Consider the following 20,988-nt stretch of genomic DNA (forward strand, 5'->3'; position numbering starts at 1 on the left):
AGCCAATAGAATACATGCTCTTGCACAAGAACAGGAAGCTCAAGTGCAAAGCCTAAGAGAAGGTATGAAAAACCTCCACTCTCAACTCCATGTGGTCACCTGCACCAGAACCCATCGTTAAACCATCTTTCCAATCAGCCTCCAGCCTCCATTTTGTCTCCAGTGCCTTTCTCCCAGCTTCAGTCTGAACCAGATGGATATTTCTTCCCACAATGTCATAGCTTGGTTCACACCAATGCTAAGCCCATGGTCAACTTTTCACAAGCACAAATTTCTAGTAACGTTTGATCATGCTGTGCAAACCTAGTCCCTTTTGTCCTGTATCCTGATGCACATTTCACTTTTCTCTAATGATAAATGTGTATACATACAGGCATGCATGGATATGTTCACAATCACTCCCACTTTTTGATAAAGGGCACTGTTGCTTTAACAGCTCCTGTGAATGAAACAAATTAAAAACACAAATTGCTTCTTAAGTGCGAGATATATGTAGGCCCATCTTGCCAGCTTCACGAACAAAGGCGTTTTATATTAAATTTGTTTTGGCTGCTGAATGAACAGTTGAGCAAACACTCTTGGCTTGGTTCGCACATCATGCTAAGCCATTGCCTCTGGTTCACAAACTATAGTTGCTTGAGGTCTCCCAATACATTATGAAAAGCAAACAAAACTCAATGTATGATATAGGAGCCAGGTTCGTGTCATTTACAGTAGTAGTATATTCAATTGAAAAACAAAACAGTAGAGATTACAAAAATAAACATATCACAGACGAAACAATGCATGTCTCCAAAAAGTATTCTTGCTAATTGGCAAGTGGGGAAAAAAGTCATCCAGCATCTCTACATTGGTGTTGACACTGAGAAAGCCAATGTCTTGAGTTCCTTAACCAGTTGTAGAGGAGCCTCTCTTTACTTCTACTGCATCTGTATCCAGTTTGGATAACTCTGGGCAGTTTTTCTTCAGTACACACCAAGTTATCCAGTATAGAGATAACTATATATTGGGGTTGCTACTATATATATAGGAGTGATAGCTGTATATGGGTGTTAAAAGATAGCAGTATTCCAGTATTTGAGAGGCTGCCACAAAGAGGGGGTCAACTTATGTTCCAAGGCACCAGAAGGCAAGACAAGAAACAGTGAATGGAAACTAATCAAGAAGAGAAGCAACCTGGAATTAAGGAGAAACTTCCTAACAGTGAGGACAATTAACCAGTGGAACAGGTATGCAAGTCTTGGTGTATTTGGGTCTTTTCCTGTGTAAGATTGAGAGTATCTTGGCGACGTTTCGACGAGGTCCCACTCGTCATCTTCAGGCTGGTGTCTTCGGCTTTGTGCATGTGCGAGCAAAGCGTGATCACGCTTTGCTCGCACATGCACAAAGCCGAAGACACCAGCCTGAAGATGACGAGTGGGACCTCGTCGAAACAGGTCCTCATGCTAATGACCACCATAGATCCCCATAGTCATATGATCAAAATTTGGGATATTTGGCAGCAAGCGTGCATTTATGATGGTTGCAGAGTCTCGGGGTCACCATTTGCTATCTTCCCAGCTGGTTTCTGACAGGTAAAGTCAATGGGGAAGTCAGATTCACTTAATGACTGCATGATTCCTTTAACAACTGTAGTGATTGGCTTACCTAATGTAGCAAATATGCCACTTAACGACCACTTTGCTTTGCAATGGAAATTCTGGTCCTAATTTTGGTTGTAAATCAAGGATTACATGTACCGTATTTTTTGGAGTATAAAACACACTCACCCCCAAAAAAAGTGGGTGGAAATGTCTGTGTGTCTTATACAGTGAATGCTGCTGAAGCCCTGCCCACCCACTGGCGCCCACCCTTGGCCTCTGCCTCCCAGCAATTTGCCTCCTTGCAGCAAACAGCAAACAGCATGGTCAGCTTCAGCACAGCCTGATTTAGCATGAGCAGCTGATTGGTGGTTGGATCTGCCTCTTATCAGCTGTTCCAGGCTGTGGGGATCGCTGCCACCCATTGGTGCCATCGCCACCCATCACCGCTGCCACCTATCGCTGCCACAGCATGCCCCATTTTTGGCCTCCACGCATCCCGTTTTCAGCCTCCCCTCACCCCATTTTCGGCCCGTTCCAGGTGGCGGGGATAGGCCACCTGGAACGGGCCAAAAATGGGACATGTGGAAGCCAAAATGGGGCGCACGGAGGCCAAAAATGGAATGCATAGAGGCCAAAAATGGGGTGCGCGGAGGCCGAAAATGGGAGGCACGGAGGCCGAAAATGGGGCACGCAGAGGCGCCGATAGGTGGCAGTGGTGATAGGTGGCGGTGATCCCCGAAGCCTAGAACAGCTGATCAATGGTATTCTGGGAGGCAGATCCAACCGCCAATCAGCTCTCGTGCTAAATCAGGCTGTGCTGAAGCTGACCACACTGTTTGCTGTTTGCTGCAAGGAGGCAAATTGCTGGGAGGCAGAGGCAGATTTTTTTTTTCTTGTTTTCCTCCCCAGGTGCGTCTTATACTTCGGAGTGTCTTATAATCTGAAAAATACGGTATGTTATACTCTGTTTGTATAAGATTATAAAGTGTTGGCTAATTAGCAGCTCAACTTCTTTCTTCCCTGGACTGACATAAATATATGATCCTTTTATGGTTAAAAACAGCAGTGTAGAAAACCTACAGAGTGTGTTTTGTTCTCGGCTCTCTGAATTTATTTTAAAAAGAAAATAAAGGTAAACCTTCAGTACAAAAATATCGACCAGGGAACTTTAAGTGGAATGTGAAAAATTACATTAAGAAAAAAAGGGCCACGAATTTCCGGAATGTTATGAATGAAAAAGAAGAACAGACTGAATATTGACAAAAAAAGAACTCAGCACAACTTGCTTTAACACTTTAGTGCAATTTTGACTGTGCACCACTGCTTTACAAACTTCTAATAACATACGACTGTAGTAGCAATGCCTCAAGTTCTGAGTATCTACTGTTACTTGCATCAAAATCTTTTTCCCCCATTGGGATTTGTACAAAGCAGAAATACACAAGCTTCATTCGATGGCATCATTCAGTGGTGGGATTCAGCCGGTTCTCTCCGGATCAGGCAAACCGGTAGCGGCGACTGTGGGAGGCTCCGCCCACCCGCCCGGATGCAATGCAGGAGCACTGCGCATGCATAAAAGGCTGTGCACATGCACGGAGGAGGCGCGTGTGCTCACATTTGCGAACCGGGAGGGAAGGTAAATGAATCCCACCTCTGCATCATGTCTGCTTGGCACTAACCATACTTCTATATATGTTGAATTTCCACCCATTAAATGTTCATCACAAGGTGCAGAAATGTTCCACTTAAAAGGACATACGCCAGTTTCCATACTTCTCACTCCTGAAATATAGAATGCTGTCTCTCAGCCGTACCTATTACGCTTGGGGAGGGAAGGACGGAGGGAGGGGGAATCCCAATTTCTTCTTCTGTAACCTCAGCTTTTTTGGGGGGGGAGGAAAATACCCATTCTTTACATGAACTCCTGCCATTTTTCCCCCACTGGGATTTTTAAAAAAGCAAGGCCTTTATTCATTTGCGAGAAAGCCTTCAGGCTGAATTCACATTCATCTAACTGTAAAGGCTAACATGCAGCCCCTAAAAATTATATATATATAACTGAAATGTAGATTTAGAAAACATTCAGGGTTTTTTTTTTTCCTAACCAAGAAGAGGGTTCCTGGGAAAGATCTAAGAACCAGTTTGCCATTTTTACTGGTTCCTTCCTGTCCTTGAACTTCTGCTATTTCCTATCCAATTCTATTTTAAATAGTCATCTGAGCTCTTGCCCTCTTACATTTTAAGGAAGAATGGAGAGGGAAAGAGACAAGGGGAAGAGGGGGGGAATCTCTTTTTTCCTTCATAATTAGGAATCTGGGTAATGCACAAACCAGATCTTGGAAAGTAAAATGAGTAGTATTTGCCTGAGTTTTCTTTTAGGAATCAGTGATATTTCAGCATGTGTATATTTTAACAAAGAGATGCAATGGCTCAGTGACTAAGATGCTGAGCTTGTCGATCGAAAGGTCGGCAGTTCAGCGGTTCGAATCCCTAGTGCCGCATAATGGGGTGAGCTCCCATTACTTGTCCCAGCTTCTGCCAACCTAGCAGTTCGAATGCACGTAAAAAATGCAAGTAGAAAAACAAGGACCACCTTTGGTGGGAAGGTAACAGTGTTCCATGTGCCTTCGGCGTTTAATCATGCCGGCCATATGACCACGGAGACGTCTTCGAACAGCGCTGGCTCTTTGGCTTTGAAACGGAGATGAGCACCACCCCCTAGAGTTGGGAACGACTAGCACATATGTGCGAGGGGAATCTTTACCTTTACCTATATTTTAACAAGCGGGCAGACAAAAAGGGTGGATTTTGAGCTTGTCTAAAAATGTGCAACCATATGGATGTGGAGAGGAAAGCAGTTAAATTAACTCCACTAGAGCAGCTAGTAAAAACTTACAGGCTCCAAAGGCCTAGAAACCAGTAGGCTGAGTAGACCCCATCTGATTTTAACAACAGGTCTGCTGTTGTTAATAGGAACAGTGAGGTGTCTTTCCTTGCCTTGGGCCACAACTTTCATGACACCATTTCTTTCCTTTAACATTTCACAGACTGGGGAAAATAGAGGCACACTTTCAACACCCCTATTCTTATGCCAAGCATTACAGCCTCAGGGCTGTAGACGCATATCCTTGTTATTTCCAACTGTCTGCTCTTTCTTTTTCATAGTTTGCCCTTTACCAGAACTCACATCTGGCTGCAGAGATTTCATCTCAAAAGTTTCCACTGTTGCAGCCTGTTGCGCTGTCGAGAAACTTAAACAGACAGACTTAAATGGATTGTTGAGAAAGCAGTGATTGTCTTCAAGAATAATCTATCTTCCGTCTAGATTTGACCCTGGCCAGAGATAGCCGATGAGGGTTTCTCTTTATCATTTTTGCCTCTACACCTCAGGAAAAATCTGGCCTCCACTTAATCTACTGTTACCGGAAGGGAAGCAAATCTGGAAAACCAGTTATTGCACATCAAATAATAACAAAGTGCAGAGGAAACATTTTAACTATTAGATGGCTTTGAGCTAAACCTCAACAGATGCCACTATGATAGTTCCCATCTCCCGACTTCATGGGTGGCACTACTTGTGCTACTTTGCAATACACAGCGAAGTATTTCCCTCTTTCAGACAGACAATGTTTTGTCTCCAATGGAGGATTGCTAAGACCAGTAGCAAGCACCTCCATTCCCTTCCTTTGCCAAGGTTTCTTGTTGTTCAAAGTAAAGAATGGTTTCAGAAAGCATGATGGATTCCAGTTTAATAGGAGGCAAGGCAGTGGCTCTGTGGCTAAGACACTGAGCTTGTCAATGAAAAGGTTGGCAGTTCAGCGGTTCAAATAGCTAGTGCCGAATAACAGGGTGAGCTCCCGTTACTTGTCCCAGCTTCTGCCAACCTAGCAGTTCGAAAGCACATAAAAAATGCAAGTAGAAAAATAGGGACCACCTTTGGTGGGAAGGTAACAGTGTTCCGTGCGCCTTTGGCATTTAGTCATGCCAGTCACCTGACCACGGAGTCGTCTTCGGACAGCGCTGGCTCTTCGGCTTTGAAGCAGAGATGAGCACCACCCCCTAGAGTCGGGAACAACTAGCACATATGTGCGAGGGGAATCTTTACCTTTTACCTTACCAAGGAAAGAACTAGAGATCATCTCTCTCCAGGAAGGTTTTCTTGATGTGGCATTTAAATAATAAAGAAACCCACATTTCCTTTAGTTTGTACATTGTATATAATTGGCTTTATTTCAAGATAACACCCTCTCAAACCACAACAAGAATTTCATCATAGTAGACAAACTTTAAAAGAAAAGAAATGAAACACAACTGAGTCAGTCAGTGCATGAAGCTAGTTCCATTTTCTTCTGAAATCTGATGAAAGTAGGAGATGACCTATGGGAAATTATTTTCCTTGTCATCACTTTTCTTATTTATTTGTTTGTTTGTTTATCAAATTTATTTGCCTCCCATTTTGAAGTTCAGGTGACTCTGAGTGCTTACATCAAGATAAAACAAACATTCAACATTTATAAATAGAAAAACAGGTTAAAATTACAAAAAAAAAATGAAAACGAGGGTTTGAGGGAAGGATGCCTTCTCTGTCAGAGTATGAATTACCTCATTGAATTGCCAACAGCTTCTCCTTCTGGACTCCCAACTATATAGACAAAAGCAGCTAATTGAATTTGATGTAAGCAAGGCTAGACGAGATTACTACTCGAACAGGAGGCCACTAAAAATTCCAGGTTGTAAACCATCCCAGTCCCAAACACAACAGGCCACTTTCATATTGTCAAAAAAACTACATCATGAGAATTATTTATTCTACTTGTTTATTCCACTTGTATCCCACAATGCTCCAAAGCAACTCTCAGCTGTGAAATAGCTCTAATCACCAGAAATCAAGCTCATTGATTGAAGCAAACTTTACCATTTTTAAGCCAAAGTTATGCATGTTGTTGTAGAGTCACCAAAAGCTGACCTCAACCTGGAGGAACCATTATTTGCTTATTATATGGGGGAGGAAAGACAATCTGTTGAAAGTCTTTTATCTTTCAAAGAGACAAACATTCCAGCCTGTAGATGGCCTATTATCATTGCACATCCATCAGCTCCTGTTTCCCTCCAGGTTTGAAAAGCTGCCCTTGTTCCACATAGCTTTGGACCGTGGGGACCGACTGGAGTGACAAAACTCTTTTGATACATGAGCCGTCTGCTGGGAAGAAGAATTTTAACATCGTGTTACCTTGCAACCATGAGATCCTACAAACAAAATATTCCCAGGTTCCCCAAAACACATTGGTTAGTCTTGCTTGAAACAGCCAGCTAGTGTGAGAAAGGAAAGGCGTACAATGGTATTCAAACATGACTGCTCCTCATTTCTGTTTGGGTTGCAAAGACAACTTCCAACCCAATTGCACTTCTTGTTCACTAAAATTGAAAACACACATTTACATCATTATTTAAGCAGTGGCTCAGGGGCTAAGATGTTGAGCTTGTCGATCAGAAGGTTTGAATCCCTAGCACCATGTGATGGAGTGAGCTCCCGTTACTTGTCCCAGCTTCTGCCAACCTAGCAGTTCGAAAGCATGTAAAAAATGCAAGTAGACAAATAGGGACCACTTTGGTAGGAAGATAACAGCGCTCTGTGTGCCTTTGGCGTTTAGTCATGCTGGCCACATGACCACGGAGATGTCTTTGGATAACGCTGGCTCTTCAGCTTAAAAACGGAGATGAGCACTGCCCCCTAGAGCTGGAAACGACTAGCACACATGTGCGGGGCAACCTTTACCTTTAATGTATCATGTATTCCCTTCTCCTGCACTTGGAATTGGGAAAAAATTCATGGTTTCTTGGTTTTTTCTTCAAAAGCCCTTGTTTCTATTCTGTACAGATAGTCCTTGACTTACAATCATTGGTTTAGTAATCATTTGAAGTCGCAATGGCACTGAAAAAAGTGACTTATGACCATTTTTCACACTTTTACAACCATTGCACCATCCCCATAGTTACACGATCAAAATTCAGACACTTGGCACCTGACTCATATTTATGATGGTTGAGGTATTCCAGGGTTACGCGATCACCTTTTACAATCTTCTGACAAAGTCAATGGGGAAGCCAGATTCCCTTAACAACTGCACTGATTCACTTAACAACTGTGACAAGAAAGGTGAGACAAAACTCACTTAACCACCGTCTTGCTTAGCAACATAAATTTTGGGCTCAATTGTGGTCGTAAGTCATAAATCAAGGACTACCTGTAATTTATGCCTACAGATTAGCCATTTAACCAGGCCTGTTATAGTCTACTTTAGGCTTTCTGTGATTAAAAAAAATGGCACAAGGAAGAAAATGAGCATTACACATTGCTCTTTTGGAATGGGCACCAAACCAATACAAAAATATCTATGTTGATATGAAAGAACATGCTTTACAGTATCAGTTATGCAACTGAGAAGCAAGCAATTCCTTCGTTCAATGCCTTAGATCCTTTCTAAGAATTCAAAGGAGCGCTTTCTCAGTTAACTCTTTAGTGTCCTGACCACTTTAATGACTCTTTCTTAGTATTTCAGGGTGTCAGCAAAGAACAACATTTAAAGAACTTCCATCTCTTCAATCGTGGGGGCTAGGTTGCTAACAATTAATCAGAATCTCCAGGGGCTTTCAAGTGGAAGATTCTAGCAAGAAAATATTGAATCATAACAGCTTGCTAATGAATCTCTTGCCATCGGCATCTTGAGCATCCTTTCTAAGAGAATGAGCAAGCCAGTGAAGAAAACAAACTTTTACTCTATCCTTTCTCCACCAACTCACTCTACTATAATGCTGGTCAGAGTCCTCCTCCTTTCTCAGCCAGTGCAGAAATTAAATTGGCAGAGGAGATATGAAGCAATCTATCTCTTTTACTCTGGCCTGCCGCATTCTCGGTTGGATGTGTGGGAAACGAAGCTTCTTCCTACAAAGAAAAGCAACAGGCTAATGGCAAGTTGAATCATACTGCCAGCTGCTTCATTCTCTACCACCACACAAACAAAACAACTACGGCTTAGTTTCTCTTCTAGCTGCCCCTTTCACAAGTAAAAAGCAAGAAACCCAAATGTAACAAGTACTAGCTATATTTACCCCACCACACCCCAAAGAGAGAGAGAGAGAGAGAGAGGGAGAGGGAGAGAGAGAGAAACAATTCTGAATTGAAGGCACGTGCACACCAACACTGGCTAAAGAAAATTACGGGGAAAAAATACTTCCTGTGGATGTTAATTTCCCTAATTTGCCAGTCTGGGATTGCAAAATCAAGATGAAATTATTCCTGCAGATATTTCCCCCCAATAAATATGTACATGTGTATGTGACACACTTCCATGTGTATATGTACATATGTATTTGTGGATATATATGTTTAATCAAAGACCATCCTCTAAAAAAGGAGGGGAAATACTGTGACATCATCATCGATATTGAAGGATTAAAATTCTCTGTAAAATAAGAAACCCTGTTTATTCTTGCATTCAACTGCATGAACATGTAAAATATAGCTTTGTACACATAAACCACTCTCAGGTATATCCATGCACAAAAATATACATTCGTACTTATTAGCCACCCTCCTTCCAGAAGAAACAGAGGAAGCGAATGAAAACAGAGATGGAGATGATGGAGATGCAGATGGAGATGATAGAGAAGGAGATGGAACTGGTAGAGATGGACATAATGGAGATGACGAAGATGGACATGGTGGAGATAGAGATTGAGGTGGAAATGGACAGGATGGAGAAGGAGATGGAGGAAATGGAGATGAAGGTAGGATCCCTACACTGTGAAGGAACAGTGACAAGGTAAGGGGAAGCAGAAACTGGAGAAGAAGGGTAAAGAGACAGAATTTGCAGGAGGATTCCTGCTAGGGTCAATAAGTAATGATGATGCTGTCCGTTCATCTGTGTCCAATTCTCAGCAATTCTATGGTCCAGCTCTCCACATTTTCTGATCTTTCACAGCTTCTTCAGTTATTTTATGATCTGGCACCACGCTTTTGGCAACCTTGTTTCCTTTTGCTGCTGACCATTCCAAGCATAACTGCATTTTCCAATGACTGTGAACACATGGCATGGCCAAAATCAGTAAAGCAGAATTTTGTGACATTGCCTTCCAGAAATATATCTGGTTTCAAATGCTCCAGTGCTTGCTTGTCATCTTTGCTGTCCAAGGAATGCACAGGAGCCTTCTCCATCGCCATGGCTCAAGGAACAGCTTTTCCCCTAAAAAATATGCTTAGATCTTCTCATCCTGTTTAGTCACTAAGAAATTATGCAACAGTCCACCCACATTCAGGAAGGAACAGGATGAAAACGTGTTGGCACGGTCCTCTTCTCATGGGTCTAGGACAACTTGTTATAGACAATTTGTTGGGGCCAAGTTGCCACCGCCAACTCGCCACAGCCAATGTGCCACAGCCAATTTGCCGTGGGACAAGAGTTACACTAATATCGAAGAAATGGTGGAATAGAATCATTAAAGTATGGATGCAAAAGGAGGGACAGAATGAACTGTGAATGACAAAAATTAAAATATGTTTTAATTATTTAAATTGAATTGTTGAATCGTCCTTTGGCGAGTTGTCCTGCAGCAAATTGGCCACAGTGAGGTGTCCTGTGGTAAGTTGGCTGTGGCCAGTTGGCCATGGCGAGTTTCCCATTCTGCTTTTCATTGTCCTTCATATAAAAAGGATGGTTGCCAATGAAGAAGGAAGCAAGAATGCCACCATCTTCTGGGTGAAATCCACAGACAGAGAAGAGAATGTACAGGATCCTGCTTACTTCAAAAGTAATTATTTAGAGAGAAACAATCTGTTTACCTTCCAAGGAAATACTTTTGACCTTTATCAACAAAGCTATATTACAGCGATGGGTTTCCAATATTCTTACCACCGGTTCACCGTGCGCATGTGGCACCTTCTGCACATACATCTGGCCTTCCATGCATGTGCTTTGCTCGCTTGCGTGCCTTCCATGCGTGCACCCGGCCTTGAAAAGTGCCTAAATAGGATATCATAGAGACGGGGCAGGTGGGTGAGCCCACCCATGATATCCGCTACCAATTCGCCCAAACCAGTACGAACCGGCTGAATACCACCTCTGCTATATTACCATATTTTTCAGAGTATAAGACGCACCTTTTCCCCCAAAAAAAGAGGGTGAAAATCTGGGTGCGTCTTATACTCTGAATGTTGCCCCACCCAGCCTCGCAAATGGAGATTACAAAGGCTGAAAAAAGCCTTTGAAAGAAGCTTCAGAAAAAAAGCCTAAGAAACGAAGCTTCAGAAAAAAAGCCTCTGAAAGACTTTAATTTAAAATAATATGGCAAGCAACAAAAAAGAATCAGTAAAGGTTCTAACCAAACTATGTTAACAAATCTGGAGAATGACACAATAACCAACAGATTGGAAGAGGTTAATCTACATACCAATACCAAAGAAAGGAGATTGAACAGAGTACAGATAGTCCTTCAGAATAAAAGCCTCTGAAAGAAGCTTCAGAAAAAGAGCCTCTTTTTCCTGAAGCACTGTTTCAGAGGCTTTCAGAGGCAGAAAAAAAAGTTTTTTCTGAAACAGACTTTCAGAAGCAGGGAAAAAAAAAAAAAAGCACAGAGCTCACAACCAACAAACCTGTTGCTAAAATTCACCTCTGGAAACAGCTGATTGGGGGTATTCCGGGAGGCCGATCCATCCACCAATCAGCTTTTTTCTTATTTTCCTCCCCAAAAACTAAGGTGCAGCTTATACTCCGGTGCATCTTATACTCCGAAAAATACGGTAATTCTACTAGTATCCCTTACATCTTAGAACACTTTTAGATGAAACCCACCAAAACTATATGACTTTGCAATATGGCCACAGGCAAAAAAAAAAAAAAAAAAAAGCTTACTATCCTAACAACTTTGTGGTATATCTATAAAATATGGCTTTCTCCTGGGAACAAAGAAAGCAGCCACTTAAGTTGAAAAGTGACATGGGTTTCTCATTTTCCACCTTCACTAGATCTTTGCCTCATCAGCTTGTTTTCCAAGGATCCCAGAGCAACTGCTAATCAGACTTAAACTGTTAAAAATCTAATCAAGGAAAGTTCAAATATGAATCAGCACCTGATAAAATTCAAGAGAATTTAAAGAGGGCTGGCTGGGCTAAACTGTTTATGGCAACATAGAGATTTGAAGCTGATGACACATTTAACTCCGCCCTCCAATTGCATAAATCACTGTAAAAGCCCTGCTTTTTCAGAAGCAGTTCTCTGGCCACACCTTTTGAGCAAAACCATTCGTTTGCACTAACAAGGGGCAGCTGTTTGTTCCATACTGAGTTTGCAATAGTTGCATTTTTTTTACTGCTTGAGAAGCAGGAAAAACCTTCTGCCTCTGATGCCAAACTAATTTTACTGGCCACAGGTATTTATGCACCTGGTCTGGAGCGTGGATTGTGAAGGTGGGTGGTGGGTGGGGGTGAGGGGTGATTTGCTATTTTGCTGGAGGCCTCCAAATATCTGAGGCCAACCCTCTTTGTAACTGCACATTCCAGAAGAATATCAGCAACATTAGACAAGACAGTTTTAAGGGAATATTCTCACTGTTCAGCTGATAAACTTCCAAGAAGAGCCAGGGTTTCCTGGAAAAACAGTTCAAAAGTCTCTTTATGAAGGTCTGGATATATTTATTTTTAAAACAAAGTTTTTTTTATATAACTCCTGTTTTTTTTTAATTCAATTGTTGGGTTTTTTTTAATTTACATAACATAAGATTCATTACAAAGATCAGTGATTCCTGCCACAGTGGCAATTAGATGGAACATAAATCATCATAGCCAAGAAATGTACTCATTCTAGCCAACTAATGATGCAAATGGGCATCAAGTAACATAGACAGAATCTAGGCAAGAAAAATAACCAATCCCACCACAGGACAGCATTCTTAAAATAAAGCTCTCTACATACCAAGACCTATAACTGAATTCAGCCACATTTCTTAAAACTGCAATTAGAAGCTCAACTGCAGGAGACAGCTTTTTTTTTCCCCATTAAACAAGACAGAACAAATTTCTCAAAAAGAAATAAAGTTATAAAGGCAATGTAAGCTAAAAATATTTCATGTATGAACTTGGAAAACTTTATAATGCAACAGCTCATCATCTTCTATCCCAGCAATGACCTCAGCGGGTGAGTTCACCCTTTTTAAAAATGGCAAGGGGCTAATAATCTTCATGACAGAACAGACATGAACTGTGCTAGAAACATTAAAAAAAAACACCACCAGAAATTGGCTAATCATAGTTCATCGGTTCAAATCCCTCGTGCTGCGTAATGGGGTGAGCTCCCGTTAGTTGTCCCAGCTTCTGCCAACCTAGCTGTTCGAAAGCACGTAAAAAATGCAAGTAGAAAAATAGGGACCACCTTTGGTGGGAAGGTAACAGTGTTCTGTGCGCCTTTGGCATTTAGTCATGCCGGCCACATGACCATGGAGACATCTTCGGACAGCGCTGGCTCTTCGGCTTTGAAACAGAGATGAGCACTGCCCCCTAGAGTCAGGAATGACTAGTACATATGTGCGAGGAAAACCTTTATATATATGTTTTTCTATCGAGACACCTGGTCTACCCCAACATGTGGGAGGGGGCATTCTGCTCCCTTTCACCTTTCAGCTCCAATCCAGGAGCCCTCAAGCAGTTGCATTCACGACAAATCATTTTTATACCAAATTTATATTTTATATTCTGTTAAAGAAATAAAGGGAGACTAGTATAGATCTATTTTAGTTTTCATCAGCTAGCCATACCCTTACTCGGATTCGAACTTGGGCTTCCTGCATGTTAGACAGTTGAATTAACCTTCTTCTCCCTTCATCAGCTTGAGCCAGGGGAAAGATTAAGTGTTTTTCTATCGAGACACCTGGTCTACCCCAACATGTGGTTTACTTCACACACACACACACACACACACACACACACACACACACACACACACACTTATATATACACACACATATATATACATATATATAATAGATAGATAGATAGATAGATAGATAGATAGATAGATAGATAGATAGATAGATATGATATAGAGAGGGAGGGAGGGAGAGAGAGAGAGAGAGAATGAGAATGAGCTAAGTATTTGCGGAAAGAATAAAATCAAGGATCAAATGCAGTAAGTTATTTTGATATATGCCCTGAAGGAGATGTGAGTGTGGCAAAGCATTACACCACTTCTATAAATGAAGCCAACAATCATACAAGTTTATTCTCTGTGGATTGGAGGAGCAATATAATTCCACTATTTCTTTCACTGCTTTAATCAGAGATGCATCAGGATCACTGTACATTCAGAAGTGTATATATTAAAAACAATACAAAGATAGCAATCTCCAAGGTCTGGCTTCTGCATGCATTTCTGTTGTACGTTTACAAACACAGGAAGATGCCATGCAGTAAATCTGCTAATTTGCATGTCCAGACTCATACGCTTGTCTGGCTGTAAATGTATATCCAAACATGTGCTTTATTGCTGAGCTGTACAGTTGTTGAGGTTTTTTTTTTAACTAGGCATAAGGCAATATAAACAATGGCATCTGAATATTAGAAATTTCTGCAATTTCAAGCAGGCTCTTCCACATGCATTCAAACGCACACACTAAGGACTAGAAACATGCCCTTCTGATATGACTAGAGTCAAATACTGGGGCTACAGAATTCATTTCCCCATCTTACATCCTGCAGTTTTTCTGTCTACCTACATACAGAATAATTCAATAGTATTCACACATAGCATTTGAAGGCACTAGGAGATTGTGTTTATCTGTGTATGATTGAAGAAAAATTAAATGAATTAATTTTACTAAATTTTCTCTCAAGCAACCCAAGAAATAAACAGAGCCTTTTTTCCCCCTTCTCTCTGTCTATAGATAGAGATGTCAACTAAAACATGCAAATAATGTCGTATTAATTCCAGGAAGCCAATGGCCTTGGTTGCTAGGTATACACAATATTCATAACCAGGTGAAAGAGAGATCTCATGGGTACCTTTGAAGAACATGGATTGCTTGATTAATTTCAAACACTGGCAGAAAAGGAAACAGGCTACAGAAGAGATGTTTGAGGAATAAAATGCACAGAAGCCTCTTTTCTGGAATGAGATTCCATATCAAGATTTGAAAAGCTCCCCAAGGCCCTGAAAATCTGTTTCTTGATTCAGGTCCTTGGCAAATGGTTGAAGCTCTCTTTTTTCTTCTTTTTTCCTTGTTCCCATCAGGGCTTGTTATCTCTGTCATATTTGTTTCTCTCTCTCTCTCTCTCTCTCTCTCTCTCTCTCTCTCTCTCTCTCTCTCTCTCTCTTGCTCTGGTTGTTTTAAATATTTTTAACAATTTGTAAACCTCACAGAGTCACGAGGAATTGGGTGGCATATCAATCAATAAATTATTAACTATTATTTAGGGGGGCAGGAGCGATTCAGCTCCTTGAATTTAATTTAATTTAATTTAATTAGTTCAATTTATATGCCGCCTTTCTCCAAAGACTCAGGGCGGCTTAATCCATTTACAGTTCAATTTTTTTTTCCAAAATGAGAAAAATGATTAATTCAGCTGAGGTATATGATGGGTATACAATCTAGACCAGGGGTCTCCAACCTTGGCAACTTTAAGACTTGTGGACTTCAACTCCCAGAGTTCCTCAGCCAGCTTTGCTTCAATTCTGGGAGTTGAAGTCCACAAGTCTTAAAGTTGCCAAGGTTGGAGACCCCTGATCTAGACAATTGGATAGGAAGACTCTTGCTCTGTCATTGCAAATACATTTATATGAAAGTACAGGTAGTCCTCAACTTAGAACAGTTCATTTTGTGACCGTTCAAAGTTATAACAGCACTGAAAGAATGACTGATGACCATTTTTCACACTTATGACCATTGCTGCATTCCCCACGGTCACGTGATCAAATTCACATGTTTGGAAACTGAGTCATACGTGCAGTTTGCAGTGTCCTGGAATCATGCGATTCCCCTTTTTACAATCCTCTGAGAAGCAAAGTCAATGGGGGAGCCAGATTCATTTAACAACCATGTTACTCATTTAACTGCAGCAATTCACTTAACAACAAGTGGCAAGAAAGGTCATAAAACGGGGCAAAATTCACTTAATATCTCACTTAGCAACAGAAATTTTGGGCTCACCTCTGGTCATAAGTCGAGGACGACCTGTATAAATTGGCAGAAAAGGAAGCAAGGTGTAGGGACAGATATTTTAGAAAGAATATGCATGGAAATTTCTTTGTATCACTGTCTTGATACAATGCTGGAAAGACTATCCAGAAAGGCAGAGAAGGCCTTTAAAATTCTAACCGCTTGCAAATGCTGTTAAAAGATCATTCAAGTGCAGCATGGAAATTTCACTCCTGTAGCAAAAATAAATATGGAATACACCACACACACACACACACACACCCTCACACTAGTGGCCACCCACACATAAGACATTAAAGCCATTCAGTTCTTTTTCTTTGAAAAAGTATCAATAAGTAACTTGGAGGCCTTACTTTGAAATAAGTCAAGTTTATGACAAAGCCAGCCTCACATCAACTAGGATCCAAGAATGAGAACTTTGTGGCCTTCTCAACGTTGCTCAACTACATTTCCCAGCATCCCTCATCTCCCCAGAAAAGATTCGGCAATATCTTTGGCTCTCTATTCTAATTACTCCATCCAAATTGGCATAGACAGACCGGGAGAAGAGAATACTTGTCGCTCACGTTGGGATCCTTGCTCTCTGAGCTTGGTTGTTTTCTTGCAAACATTTGCAAGATGATTAGGGGACTGGAGGCTAAAACATATGAAGAATGGTTGCAGGAACTGGGTATGTCTAGTTTAATGAAAAGGAGGACTAGGAGTGACATGATAGCAGTGTTCCAATATCTCAGGGGCTGCCACAAAGAACAGGGAGTCAAGCTATTCTCCAAAGCACCTGAAGGCAGGCCAAGAAGCAATGGGTGGAAGAGAAGCAAGGAGAGAAGCAACCTAGAACTAAGGAGAAATTTCCTGACAGTTAGAACAATTAATCAGTGGAACAACTTGCCTCCAGAAGTTATGACTGCTCCAATACTGGAAGTTTTTAAGAAGAGGTTGGATAACCATTTGTCTGAAGTGGTGTAGAGTTTCCTGCCTAAGCAGGGGTTTGGACTAGAAGACCTCCAAGGTCCCTTCCAACTCTGTTATTCTATTTCATTACCAAACTGTTACCTAGTTTTATGTTACATAGTTTGGTAGTGAAATATCTGCAAGAAAACAACCAAGCTCAGGGAGCACCAAGGACTCCACAGACCAGGAGAAGTCATAGCCAGCAGAGGGCTTCATTTTCAAAACTGTATCAAAGATGGATCTCCAAATCATCACCAGTTTGATCACCATAGCATCCGCTGATGCAAGTTCTAATCCAGCACATCCGGAGGGCATCCCATTGAAGACGATTCATTCAGGAGGAAAGGAGAACAGACTGACACCATTTGACTACACAATCAGCTCAGTGAGTTGGCTGGCTCCCTCCCAGCCCCTTACTGATCTCAGACACTGATTCCCGGGCCAAACACAAGGCAAGGAAAATGCCATCGGCATACTGATGCCACCTCTTTCCAAAGTCCAAGCTAATTTGTGTTAGCATTTGTTTGTATTTTAAAAAAAAAAGCAAGGTGGAGGAGTCTTTTTTAAGTGGAGCTGAGTTAGGGGGAGACCATGGAAGGTTGCAGGTTCAATTCTGGGTATCTGCAGCTCTGTATCTGATGGAGGGACCCACCCCAAATGACACTGGAGGTTAACTGGAAAAAATCAATTTCTGTGGATTTCAACACAGGCACCCAATCTTGTGAAGGATTCTTGACATATGAGTCTCCTCTCCCCACAAACTCTCCAGGAGAGTCTACCGGGTAGACCAGAGAGGGTATTCAGCTGGTTCAGACCGGTTCGCCCGAATCAGTAGCGGAAATCACAGGTGGGCCCCGGCTCAATGCCATCCTATTTAGGTGCATTTTTGAGGCCGGGTGCATTTGCAGAAGGTGTGTGCGTGAGCAAAGCGCATGTGTGGAAGGCAGGCACATGCGCAAACCAGGCGCACACGCGCATGAAGTGAGCATGCGTGCATGCGGCAAACCAGTAGTAACATAATGTGAAACCCACCGCTGGGATAGACTCTCCCCTTTCCAACCAATATGCTATTCCACTGAATCAGTCATCAAAATGGGGTAGGGATGTGGGAGATTGAGAAGGGAACATAGGTTGTAGCTACCGAGAAAAAGTTCTACTCGCACTAGAATGAATTCCTCTTCGATTGGAATTACCAAATTACCGAAACGTCATGCATCTTTTATTTTGCCAATAAAGTTTAGCATTAAAAAGAGGAGGGGGAAGCAAAAGGAAAGTGGGATAATAATATCAATAACATCTGGAGCACTGATGACACACCACTGGCATTGACAAAAATCACCCATCGGTCAATTGCAAAAGGCAGAGCCTTGGAACAGTTGTGCAGTCCTGCAAAGATAACTTGAAGGCCTTCAAAACCACAACATGCCTGCCTGCCCTGAGTCCTTGAGTAGGTCTCGATAAGGACCAAAAAAAAAAAAAAAAATGCCAAATCCAATCTAAACATCTGGCCGACCAACCATAATAATAATATCAGCCAGCATTCCATTTCCTGGCAATGTGCTATTATTGGGGAGGGGGGAGAGAAAGGGGGGGGGGTTTGTGTGCATTTGGCAAAGGAAATCAAAAGTTTCCAGAAAGCGTTCTTCACTTTTGGCGTCAGGGAGAGCGGGAGGAGCCCTGGAGGACAGGCTGGCCGTCTGCATCTTTCCATCGCTTTCTCCAACGTGTCCCTAGACAGAGGCGTTGTGCCAAAACGGAGGGAGGGGGGGGAAGGGAGGGGAGGAGAGGGAAGAGCCCGGATTTTTTTTTTTAATTAAAAAAAAACCCCAAAAAACCAGCTTTCTCGCGACCGCAGGGAGGAACGCTGTCTGCATCGCCTCCACCTGAAGGACTCCTCTCCATCCTTCCTCGCCGCCCAGCCGGCATCGATGCGTTACGCGGCGGGTGGGGAAAAAAGACTCTCGAAGCGACCCCCCCCCCTTTTTTTTCCGGTTTCATTCGTTCAACCGGCTGATTCTGCCCTTATATACTCTTGGGCGAGGAGGGGGGGTGGAGGGGAAGGAGGGCTGTGAGGGGGAGGAAAGGAGGATTGGTGGGAAGGGAGCATTGGGGAACGACAAAGCCCATGCTCCGCTTCCCCAAGAGAGAAGTCGCCTTAGCCCTCAATTGTGACGCTCCTTTCCTTTTGGGGAAAGGAGGCAAATCGTGGAGGGGGGGACGACAAAGGACGGGGAAGGAGGGTGGGGGGGTCATAGCTTGACCGCCGCGGTTAGAAAGGCTCCCAGCCTCCCGGGGAAAGCCGAACGGAGTCTCTCTGGATTGCTAGGATAGGATGGAGCGCGACTCTCCGCACCCGCCCAACGCTGAGGGGAAACCCTCCCCGCCCATCTCAACCCCCCCCCCCCCACGCAGGTTTCCTTCCCAAAGAGCCCCGCCAGGCGCGGAGCAGCCCGTCCCCTCCCTCCCGTCCCCTCCCCTCCCCTTCCTTCCACTTTCCGCCCCGCAGCCTTCAGGGTTACCCAGCCATCCCCCCGCCTTCCCCGCCTCTGACCCTCAGCATCGCCCTCGGCCCCTCTCTTCCCTCGCCCAACACCCGGGCCAACTTCGGCGGCTCTGAGGGGAAACGGAGCCGATCCCTTCTTCTTCTCCTTCTCCCCTCTCCTCGGGCCGGGCCAGCCCGAGACCTGGACGCCGCTTGAGATCGAGTCGATCGAAGGGTTTCCTTTTCGCCACTTCTTTCTTTCTTTCCCCCTTGGCTTCTTTCAAACTAGATCTCTCGTTCTCTTTTCCCTTCCTCCCCGTTTCCCCCCTTAAAAAAAAGGAGAAGAACCATAAAGCAGGGCAAAGAATCAAGGCGCTCGAGGCTGAGAAATGGAAGTTTAAGCAGGAAAAGTATGAAACGCGGGGGAAAAAAAAGAAATTGGACCGGACAGATTTCAAAGGCACCGGCAGGGATTATCTCCCCCACCCACTCACCCCACAATAATAATAATAATAATAATAAAATAAAATGGAACAACTCAAAATAATAATAATAATAATAACTTGGGGCTTCACTCCTGCGGGTTATCCTCACCCCCGCCCCCGATTCAACTTCCCAAGTCTTCTCCCAATTTAGACTTAACGGCGATCTTGACTTCGCCTTGCTTCCCTCCCACCCACAAAAAGGAAATATCGAACCCCGATCCCGATTCCCACTCGGGAGTTTTTTTTTCGCCCTCTGAAAACAAAAGGAACCCGGATCGGGAAGAAGTGGGGGGGGGTGGAAAGAAGAATGACGCGACACCCCCCCCACGCCCCAACATACATACACACGTATGCACACTTTGGAAAAAGCTAAGAAGCCTTTGGCAAAGACACCCCCCCCCGCGAGGAAACTGGGGCGCTTTGGGATTCTTGCAATCGGAAGCGCCTCCGTTTGCTTTTTCGCGGGTGGGTGGGTGGGAGAAGAGCGGCAGATCGAAATCCGTTTTCACGCAGGGCATATATATTTTCCCCCTCTCCCTCCCTCCCTCCCTCTCCAGTTTTTCCAGGCGCGGATTGCGAAGAGAGGGTCTTACCTTGGGGTTGAAAACGGGAGGGAGGGTGGTTGCGCGCGAGGAGAAATGCCCTGTCTGTCCTTCGGAGGGAAAGGGAGAAGGGAAGGGAAGGGAGGCGACCGACAGTCCGATAAAAAAAAAAAAAATCCCCGCCTGGCTGGAGAGACTGAGCGAGCTGGAATAACTACCAGGCGGGTTCGGAGGGGGATTCCGCCATGTCAATGATGTCGGACCACATGGGATTTGTGACCAGCCCACATACCATACAGTCTGGATTAGAAGCTACTGTGGGAAAGGATGGGGGTGTGTGTGGAGGAGAGTAATCAGCTGAGAAGGAACGGGCGGGGAGGGAGGGAGAGGGAGGGAGCGGGGAGAGCAAGGCCAGCGAGGGAGGGAGGGAGAGAGAGAGAGAGAGAGAGAGAGAGAGAAAAGCAGAGCGGGAGGGGTCGACATACCCCTGACACCACACCTACAATATATATAGTTATATATTTATAATATATATGCCAATATAAATGCCATTTATAATATATATGCCATTATATTTATATATAATATAAATATTATATATTTATAATATATATGCCAATATAAATGCCATTTATAATATATATGCCATTATATTTATATATAATATAAATATTATATATTTATAATATATATGCCAATATAAATGCCATTTATAATATATATGCCATTATATTTATATATAA

General features: G+C 43.1%; 1 protein-coding gene across 1 annotated transcript in view; it reads right to left on the bottom strand.

Annotated features, from left to right (window-relative positions):
- FNDC3B (fibronectin type III domain containing 3B) overlaps positions 1-20,380 on the bottom strand; it is a 313,226-nt gene extending 292,846 nt beyond the window's left edge. The window contains exon 1 of the mRNA XM_070946542.1: positions 20,297-20,380. The gene's annotated coding sequence lies outside the window, so the exon portion shown is untranslated. The remainder of the gene's footprint in view (positions 1-20,296) is intronic.
- Between the last annotated feature and the right edge of the window lie 608 nt (positions 20,381-20,988).

This window comes from Pituophis catenifer, unplaced genomic scaffold (assembly GCF_029215685.1).
Source record: "Pituophis catenifer annectens isolate HBS135680 unplaced genomic scaffold, rPitCat1.0.hap2 SCAF_6, whole genome shotgun sequence".
NCBI lineage: Eukaryota > Metazoa > Chordata > Lepidosauria > Squamata > Colubridae > Pituophis > Pituophis catenifer.